Here is a 10,028-nt window from a genome sequence, read left to right on the forward strand (position 1 = left end):
TACCAGGCACTGAGAATGAGACTCAGAGACACAGGACATGAGAATGTGGCAGCAAAGATATTCAAAGTCATGAACTGAGATGGGAATGGAGACTGGAATAGAGACAAAGAAACCTGTCAGCGAAGGAAAAGGGTAAAGTGTGAGAGTCAGAGATGAAAGACAGAGAAGTTGACCAAAATGGAACCCTGTTAGGGGGTAGGGCTGAGTATGGAGAAAGAAATGGGAATCGGCAAGTCTGATTTTAAAAACTTATCGTAAGTCTAGTTTTTTCTTCGTCAGGCATTTAGGTTTCCATGTTAAATTGCCTCAGGGCTTGTGGTGGATGCTTCTGGGACCTTGATCCACTCCACAGTGGTCAGCTGGCAGTTGCCCTCTGAGGCTTCCTGTCTCCTTTTAGAACTGACAGACACCACAGTGAGTCAATCGTACGAAGGCTTGACTCATTTTTGACCCAGTTTTGGTGATTAAACACAATACTCTGGATTTGGCACTATGGCTCAAAAGGTATGGTGGGAGCACGGTTGCAAGACCCAGGCTCCTAGCTGCTTCCTGTCAACATCCCATTTCTTTGGAAAGGTTGGAGTGAACGACATTTAAAGTTAGAGAGACTTGGGTTCAAATTCTGGCTTGCCTTTTATGAGCCATGCGACCTTGGGCAAGTTACTTAACCTCCATAAGCCACGATTTCCTCATTTGTAAAATGGGGCTACAGAGCTCCGTAGCCTTGTGGTGGGGATTAGAAGAGACAATGTATGAAGAGCTTCTTAGCACATTGTGTGTCACAAAGAAATTCCCTAGTAAGTTAAGGTTATTATTATTATCACCACCGTTATCTGTACATTGAGATCTTTGATTATCTAGGATCACTTTGCCACAAGAGTAATGGAGACCTGTATCTGGACCTTCAGTAACCCAGACTCCCAGCGCCCTGGATTTAGAGCATAAAGACCTGAATCTGATCTGGGCTTCCTGATTTACTAGCTGTGTGACCTTGGGCATTTTTCACACTGAGTTTCAGTTTTCTCGTTTGTAAAATGGAGATGATTACATAGAGTTGTAAATGTCAAATTAAATAATGTGTGTGAAAGCTTTATAAATAACAACAACTACAAAAGCACAGATGTATAATGTACTCAGGATTAGAAGCAAGAATGTGTTGGGGCCAAGATTAGGGTAAATATGGGAATTAAGGTTGGGATTGGCACCAGGGCTATAAAAATAATTGTGATCAAGATCAGGGTTGGCATTGGGGGTGAAAGCAAAGTTTTGAGATAAACTAGGGAGGGAGTCATGAGCAGGGTCAAGGTAGGGGGTTCGGTGGGGTTTTGGGTTTGGGCTAGGAATCCAAGCTGGATGGTGTGCACTGTCTGAGCCCTGAGGGATAGAGCAGTGCTGTGCAGTGACTCAGAGGCAGCTGCACTGCCTGGGATAAAGCTCTAATCCAGAGATCTTGTTTTGGGGGAAAGTAGAGTATGGGACTTAACAAGTCCTGAGAGATCTGCAAAAGTGCAGGCCTTTAAGGAGATAGTCTAGTTGCAGTAGTTCACCCACCTCATTTCCTTCTCCTCCCAACCTGGTAGGAGGCTAATTCACATTAAGTATCAGCCTATCTCCAGGTGCATCCTGCACAGTGCTGGTCCTCACAGTGCTGATCATCCCTCCTCCATCATCCATCCATCACCTTCATCCACCATCCATCATCCATCCATCATCATCCATTCATCTATCCATCCAGCAAAGGTTTATTGAGTACTTACTACATGTCTAGCAATTTGCTAGGCCCTAGGGATCCAGCAATGATGGAGGCAAGCATGTTGTCTGTCCTCGTGGGGCTTCAATCTAGAGGGAGAGACAGATAATACAATGAATTTCCGTCTTCTGCACTTGTGTGTGTGTGAGGGGGAAGGGTGGTAGATTCTAAAATCAGTTCATAAGGCAAAGATGGCAAAATTGTTCTTGAAAATCCCTTAAGTCACCAGGACCTTGGTGTTTAGAAGCGCAAAACCCAAGAAATAACATTGATTTCTCTTTGCACTTTGGGTGTGACCCTGGGGCAGTAGATGTCAAGATCCGGCTTTAATGGTGGAATAAAGGAATTACTGTATGGGCATCTGGAGCTTAATTCTCTTGGGGAACTCCAGGAAACAGTGTAGAACATGTGTCTCAAAGTCATCTCACCTGAGAGGCAAAGGCATTAGTGTATTTATCCACCACACCTATCAGTCATTGGTTGGGGGCTGCTACGGTGTGGGGCCCTTTATGTGCCCAAAAAGGTTTAAAAAAAGGAATTTCTTGGGGCCGGCCTTGTGGCTTGGCAGTTGAGTGAGCGCGCTCCGCTGCTGGCGGCCTGGATTCGGAGCCCGGGCGCGCACCGACACACCGCTTCTCCGGCCATGCTGAGGCCGCGTTCCACATACAGCAACTAGAAGGCTGTGTAACTATGACATACAACTTTCTACTGGGGCTTTGGGGGAAAAAAAATAAATAAATAAAAATTAAAAAAAATAATAAAAAATAAAAAAAGGAATTTCTTTGTTTCTTGCTCTTGCAGCTGAGTGTGTATAGTTGGGTTTGAGTAAGTTATCTGCATTAATGATGGGACTCCAGTGTAAATACAAATTACACCAATATGTATGTAATTATTATAAATATGTTAAGGAGGAATGCAGTGCACTGTAGGAAGGTACAACGGAGGCACAACATAGTAAGGGGTGGAGAAGTAAGTGATATGGAAGGCTTCACTGAGGATGTGACATTTGAGTCCTAAAGGGTGAATATGAGTTAGCCTGTCATAAGGTGAAAAAAGAACTTTCCAGGCAGAGGAATTGGTAGGAAGCAGAAGGGAGCTCAGTGCACCTTAGGAGCTGAAAGCTAATCAGGTTGGGGATGTTGAAGAGATAACAAAGGGCCTCCCTGATTCAGTCCCCAAAATGAGGACCTTTCCACACGCTCTGACACAGTGTACATAACAGCATGGAGGTAAGGCGGTCTGAGACTCAGAATTAAATAGTTCAGAGTACAGGGCTAGAGAAACAGAAGTAATCAGTCAACATCTTTTGGACTCATTGGGCTAGCTGCCCTGTGGGATGCAAAAAAGAACACGAAACAAGCTATTAGAAACAGAGACCGTCAGATTCATAGTGGAGTAGTCTACCCCTAGACATAAACCAGGGGTCACAAACACAAACACCCCAGAAGCTAAGCAGGTAATGTAAAGAGTAAAGCAGGCTGAGTGTAGGACAATAGGGATGGGTAAGGATTATGGCAAATTGGAGAGCTCTTGTCTTGTTTAAAGGGGCAACTGCTATTCAGCTCCTGCTAATTGTTGCCAAGTGGGATCTAAGGACCAGTTCTGCTAGATCTTCCACATTATAACAGATGCTGTCAGTTCCAGCTTCCTGGCCTTTGGAGCCCACTCTTCCCTACTGTACAGCAGGCTAGATATTCCCCAGGAATTAACACCATCATTACCCCTCCTCCCTCACACCATAGCAGCTCCCAACCAACGACTGATGGGTTTGGTGGATAACTATGCTAATACCTTTACCTCTCAGATGAGATAACTTTGAGACACATATTCTTTTTTTTTTTTTTTAAGGAAGATTGGCCCTGCACTACATCTGCTGTCAATCTTCCCTTTTGTTTTTTCTTTTTTTCCTCCCCAAAGCCCCAATATATAGTTGTGTGTCATAGTTGTATACTTGTAGCTCTTCTGTATGGAATGCCACCTCAGCATGGCTTGACGAGTGGTGCATAGGTCTGTGCCCGGGACCTGAACTGGCGAATCCCAGGCCACTGATGTGGAACACATGAACTTCACTGCTACGCCACCAGGCCAGCCCCTGAGACACATATCCTACAGTTTCCTGGCGTTCCCCAGGAGAATTAAGCTCCAGTTGCTCATATGGTAACTTCCTTGATAGCTTTCCCTTATTGACTGCCTCCCTTCCCTTCCCTGTCCCACTTCTCCACTGCTTGACCAGAGTTTCCTAGGATTACCCTCCAAATAAACCACTTGCAACTGAAGCCTTGTCTCAGGATCTGCTTCTGGGAGAAACCAAGCTAAGAACACAAAATGTTAAGAAATATTTGGATTTTTTTTCCATGTTCAAACTTCCCAATTAAAATTGTGCATGTCAGGGCCGGCCCAGTCGCATAGTAGTTAAGGTCGCATGCTTGGCTTTGGCGGCCTGGGGTTCCCAGGTTTGGATCCTGGGCATGGACCCATGCACTGCTCATCAAGCCATGCTGGGGCGGCACCCCATATACAAAATAGAGGAAGATAGGCACAGATGTTAGCTCAGGGCTAATCTTCCTCACCAAAAAAATTAAAAAACAAAAAAAAATTGTGCATGTCAACAAAAAACAGATTTAGGGGCTTGATTTGGCCAACAGACCATCAGTTTGGGATTCCTGACATAAACTAAGACTTCATCTGTCTTTCTTATAGCAATCACCCAGGAAAGGAACACATTTGCTAAAGCAAATAAGAAAGAGTTTGATGAGGAAGTTCTAAGGGTAGAGACTCATGCATCGTGGAAATGACTGCTTAAAATACAGGGAATTCGAGAGGGGCTCAGCAGTGATGAATGCTGCTGCTAGAACAGCAGCTCCTACCCATGGCTCCCTGCTGCAAGTCTCTTCGTTTGAATCTAGCCTCAGCAGCCACCAGGGTAAGTCACAAGAAGGCCCCAGGGGAAGTCTCAGAGCCCAGGCAGGCCCAGCAGCTGCCCACACCAAACTGGGTCTACAGCAAGAGTGACACACCAGGGCCTGCTGGCTGCAGGGTCCTCAGAATCAGACTCTCCTGGTTGCCAATCTGCAACCCTCCCTGGCACCATGAGATAGCTGCTGGTCTGCAGGATCTTAGCCCAGCTTGCCTGGCCTCTTGGTGCAAGGAAAGGTCTCAAGATTGTGGGTGTGAGGAGCTGGTGGGGGCAGCAGTGAGCCCTCTCCCCTGGCACCTCTAGCCAAGCCAGCTTTCTAGGTAGTCATCCAATTCAACCACACAAAGTGCTGACAGGAGGTACTGTCATCCTGGTGCTGCATAGAGGAAGACATGGCAGGCCCTGGAGGGTGGAGAGATGCACCTGGCTGGGATGCCCAGTCAGGCCCATGGGTGACAGGCAGCACCTTATGCCCCAAGCTGTCACCCGTGGTATTTGTAAAGCCTGTGCTATTTTAGATTCTTTTGTCATCATTGCAGGCAAACTGGACTGGAGGAGCCTGATTAAAAGGGAAAGAACCGGTTTAACAGAGCTAGGGGTGTGGGGGTTGCTTCGCCGAGTTGGCACCATAGCGCCAGGCAGAAGAGATTTGTGTCAGTGCTTCTAAGGGTCAGGACTGGGTTAGCATTCCAGCACTGGCTTCAAGTGCTAAGAGGCAAAGAGGAGGACTTTGAGGTTCAGGGCAAGCAGCTATAATTCCTGTCTCAGGAATAACCATGACAATAATAATACTTTATTGTAAATGTGTTTTACAGCATATAAGTTACCTTCATAGACATTATCTCACCTGATCCTTATTGTGTGCAGTCCTATGAGGCAGGCAGGTATTATTTGTCCCACCCTAAATATAAGGAATCTAAGACTCACCAAAGTAAGTGACTTGCCCAAGGTCAGTCTTTAACAAGTGTCAATGGCAGGGCCTGAATCAATTGCAGAAGGGGGTATGGGAATGCAGCCCTGCACCTCTAGAGGTCTTTGTAGGAAGAGGGGAACTCAGGGAGAGAAGAGGAGCCTTGGCCTTCTGCTGCTGGCCCCAGGGAATGTGGGGCTTCATGGATCAGTGGCTGAGGAGTGGACCCACCCACAGATCCTTGTGGTGGTCTGGCACTACAGGGCGATCACAGCAGGCCTCAGGGCAGTTTCGCCTGGTGGGTGCGAAGGGTTTTTCTGTTCCCCTCATGCCACCTCCTGAGTCAGCTCTCTGGCATTGCCCCGGCAAGTCCTGGGCCCCACGCCCAGGCAGTGAGGAGGCTGGCAGATGGCCCAGAGAATGCTGCTGTCTTAACTCAAGCGAAGTCCTAGTTAAGACCCCCTTCCCGGAGGCAGCCCAACAATGGCTGCATTGGGAGCTGCGACTTGTGTGCACAAGGTGAGTCCCCCTCACCTGTGAACTTCCTGGCATAGGAGGCATTGGGCATGCGCCTTTACCTGAGGGCTGCAGCCCAGGAAGGGATGCAGGGACCAAATACATTTTATAGACTGGCTGGGCCAGGCTCTTACCCTCAAGCCCTGCTTGGGTTTCTGGTCACATCCAAATAGCTAGGGAGGGAGTTGCTTTTGGACAGAAAAGAGGGAAAGAGAGCCAAGACTTCAGCCTGAAGCTGCCTCAGCTGTTTCTGGGGCTCTGACTCAGAAGCTGCTTCTCAGGAATGTTGAGCACATGGGCCTCTGAGCCTCGTGTCCAGGCACAGTGGAAAGAACAGCTGGGGCGTGAGGGATGTTTTACCTTCCTCTCTCTTCTCTGAGGACACCTCTTCCAGAGAAACCCCACCACAGGACAGATTGAGGGCTCATCTTGGAAGGCCCTGGTCATCTCGTCCAGGAAACAAGCCTCCCCAGACCACGTCAGCCCCCAGGGATCAACACTAGCAACAACTGCCTGCAGCAATGAATTTACACTTATCAAAATGCTGCGTTGCATGTCTCTACCCTTCTCTCTAGTTATTTTATCTCCCCAACTCTGTTGTAACTTCCTTGACCTCATGCTGCTGGGCAAGAAAGAATGCCCTGAACATAACATTCATTTGTTAAATATATTGATTGATAACGGGAGAAAAAGGAGCAAAGAAAAGAAAGAGGCAAAGAGAAATCAGTGAGGAAGCCAGCAGTCTGGGTCACACCCCAAAATGTGGGGAATCGGCTTCCCTTCCCAACCAAAGCTCCCAGGCCACTTGCAGAAAGGAGAGCAGAAAAGCTGTGGTGAGGTGGCCTGGCACTTCCTCACCCTCAGCACCCACCCTAACTCCAGATGCCCTCAGATCTGTCAGGAGCCACTGGGAATCCTTCACCCTGAGAGAGGAGGGGGCTCTGCAGTGCTTCTCCAAATGTGGGCAAAGATTCTTTTCTCTGCCTCTTGCCTTTATTTCATTTCTCTAAAGCAGGTAGATATCCCATAGGATAATCCCCAGTGAAATGAGACCCAAGGAGAACTAACCCTGGAACAGAAATCATGTCAGCAGCTTATTACACAATACAATAATTTTAGGTTTAATTGTCTGCGTACCTCCTTAGATCATAACAGCTGAGAGGGCAGGAACAGAGTCTGTCTTGTTTACCAAGCCAGTCCCAGAGTTTAGACACTACATAGTACACAGTGGGCGCTCAGTAGGTTGCTCCATACACGTGTGTTGATCTGGCTAATTGAGGGGCATCTGGAAACTGCCAGTACACTCCTGCTATCTAGCTGCCATCAGCAACTTTTATTCTGGAGCTAACTCATCCCAGGTCCAGGAATCTGATATCTATTGGAAAAAACTGAAGCCAGGGATACTGATAGGCTGTCTCTGGGGCGTTGGGTTCTAGGACAGACCACGTTAGAAAAGACTGCTGGGTGGGGTCGGCTGAGTAATCTACAGCCCTGCTGACTCTCTAAAACCGGGCCTACCGCGGCCTCTAGTGGACAAGCGGAATCACTGCCCTTTTGGGGTGGGAGGTCCAGCTTCCTCACCTCTTTGCCCCCAGGATCTCCAGGTTCTCCATCCTTGGACCCAGAGTCAAAAGCATACAAGGTGGTACCACCAGCAAGATTATGGACCATTTCAGAACAATAGATCAGCCATCCAACAGACCAATCCATTAAAAAGCACCCATATGTACAGTACGTAGTATTCTGATGAAAGCTATGAGGAGAGGAGAGAGGGAGATACATGAATAAGACAAGGGCTCTGCCCTTAAGAAACCTATGAACTAACTGAAAAACTAAAATTTTTAAAAAGCAAACAGCAAGCCCATAATCAGGTGCCAAACATTTCAAGAGCTGAGTTCAGAGAATCAGCACAAGCTCTCCATGCCTCAGTTTTCTCATCTGTCAAATGGGGATGATAAAATATACCTTGCAGGGTTATGTAAAGATTAAAATAAGACGATGGGGAGAAAATACAGCATTATTGTTGTTGTGGTTACTCAAGTAATCCATGTTCATCATAAAAAAATCTAGAAAGGACATTTAAGGAAGAGAAAAAAGTTCACACTAATACTACTATCAGAGATAAGTACTATTAATCTAATGACGTACATTCTTTTTTTTTTAATTTTATTTATTTATTTTTCCCCCAAAGCCCCAGTAGATAATTGTATGTCATAGCTGCACATCCTTCTAGTTGCTGTACGTGGGACGTGGCCTCAGTATGGCCGGAGAAGCGGTGCGTAGGTGCGCGCCCGAGATCTGAACCCGGGCTGCCAGCAGCGGAGCGCGCACACTTAACTGCTAAGCCACGGGGCAGCCCTAGCGACATACATTCTTAAGCACGTTGAGCACGTCTATAGAGGCAGAGGCATTCTGAGAGTGATGTGTAATCACAAGATTGACTAGAATTACAGAGGATCTAGAAAGTTATACATGAGCTTTCTTACTTAATTCTGAAGAAAACAGTATTTCAGCAAAATGTGACCTACTGAAAGTGGTATTATTTCCTGCAGATCTCTGCCTCTAAGCTCACCTTAGCAGAGGGGCCTTCCCTGAGGACCCTGTATTAAACAGCACCCCCTGTCACTCTCCATCCACCTCCCTGCTTTATTTTTCTTCATAGCACTTGTCACCACCTGACATAGTAAATACTTTGTTTGTTTATGGTTTGTCCCTCTCACCAGAAGGTAGGCTTTCTGAGGGCAGGGACAACTTCTATTTTGTCCACTGCCATACCCCCAGCACTGAGACAGTGCCCTGAAAAGAGAAGGTGTTTGATTAATATTTTCTGGAAGGAAGGAAGGAAGGAAGGAAGGGAGGGAGGGAGGGAGGGAGGGAGGGAGGGAGGAAGGAAGGAAGGAGGGAGGGAAGGAGGGGAGGAAAGAAGGGAGGAAGGAAGGAAGGGGAATATAAAATGGAGTTGGCAAAGTTGGGAGGGCTACTGCAGTATCTCTGGAGGGTGAGGTAGGCCCTGTCCGGGACGGTGGAAGGGAAATGGAAAAGATGGAATGGATACAAGGACATTTAAAGGGAAAAATATACTTTGGTTCCTGATGATACACGGGATGATAATGATAACAACTACCATTTATTTAGCGTCAGGCACTGAGCCATTCACCTACAAAGATTATCATTATGTTATTATAACAACCCTATAGTGAAAGTTAGGACATCTTTATGTTACGCATGGGGAACATGAAGCTCAGGGAGTTTAAGTAACTTGCCCAAGGTCACACAACTAGTAAGTGGCAGAATTCAAACCCAGCTCTGTCCCCTAAGTGAGATAAGGGATGAGTCAAAGTTGACTCCAAGATTCTGAACCTAGGTCATTGGCAGGACAGTCACGTCACTGTCAGAGCCAAAGGAACTGGAGAAAAAAACTGGTCGAGGGTGGCAAGGGGAATAATTATAATAGCTAATATTTATTGAGTCCTTACTATGCAAGGCACTGTGTTTTTTTGTTTGGTTTTGTTATTTTATTTTATTGCAGCCACATTGGTTTATAACATTGTATAAATTTCAGGTATACATCATTATATTTCTACTTCTGCATAGATTACATCATGTTCACCACCCAAATACTAATTACAATCCATCACCACACACATGTGCCTAACCATCTGTTTCACCCTCCTCCCTCCCCCCTTCCCTTCTGGTAACCACCAATCCAGTCTCTGTTTCTATGTGTTTGTTTGTTGTTGTTTTTATCTTCTACTTATGAGTGAGATCATATGGTATTTGACCTTCTCCCTCTGACTTATTTCACTTAGCGTAACACCCTCAATGTCCATCCAAAAATATGGAATGCTTCATGAATTTGCATGTCATCTTTGCGCAGGGGCCATGCTAATCTTCTCCGTATTGTTCCAATTTTAGTATGTGCTGCCGAAGTGAGC

The 10,028-nt window shown here is 46.4% G+C and overlaps 1 non-coding gene across 1 annotated transcript; it reads right to left on the bottom strand.

The window, feature by feature from the left end:
• Positions 1-9,925: 9,925 nt before the first annotated feature.
• Positions 9,926-10,028, bottom strand: LOC131407747 (U6 spliceosomal RNA). Its single transcript, XR_009220615.1, has one exon. It is a non-coding gene; the product is annotated as a U6 spliceosomal RNA (small nuclear RNA).

Source organism: Diceros bicornis, chromosome 6 (genome assembly GCF_020826845.1).
Source record: "Diceros bicornis minor isolate mBicDic1 chromosome 6, mDicBic1.mat.cur, whole genome shotgun sequence".
Lineage (NCBI taxonomy): Eukaryota > Metazoa > Chordata > Mammalia > Perissodactyla > Rhinocerotidae > Diceros > Diceros bicornis.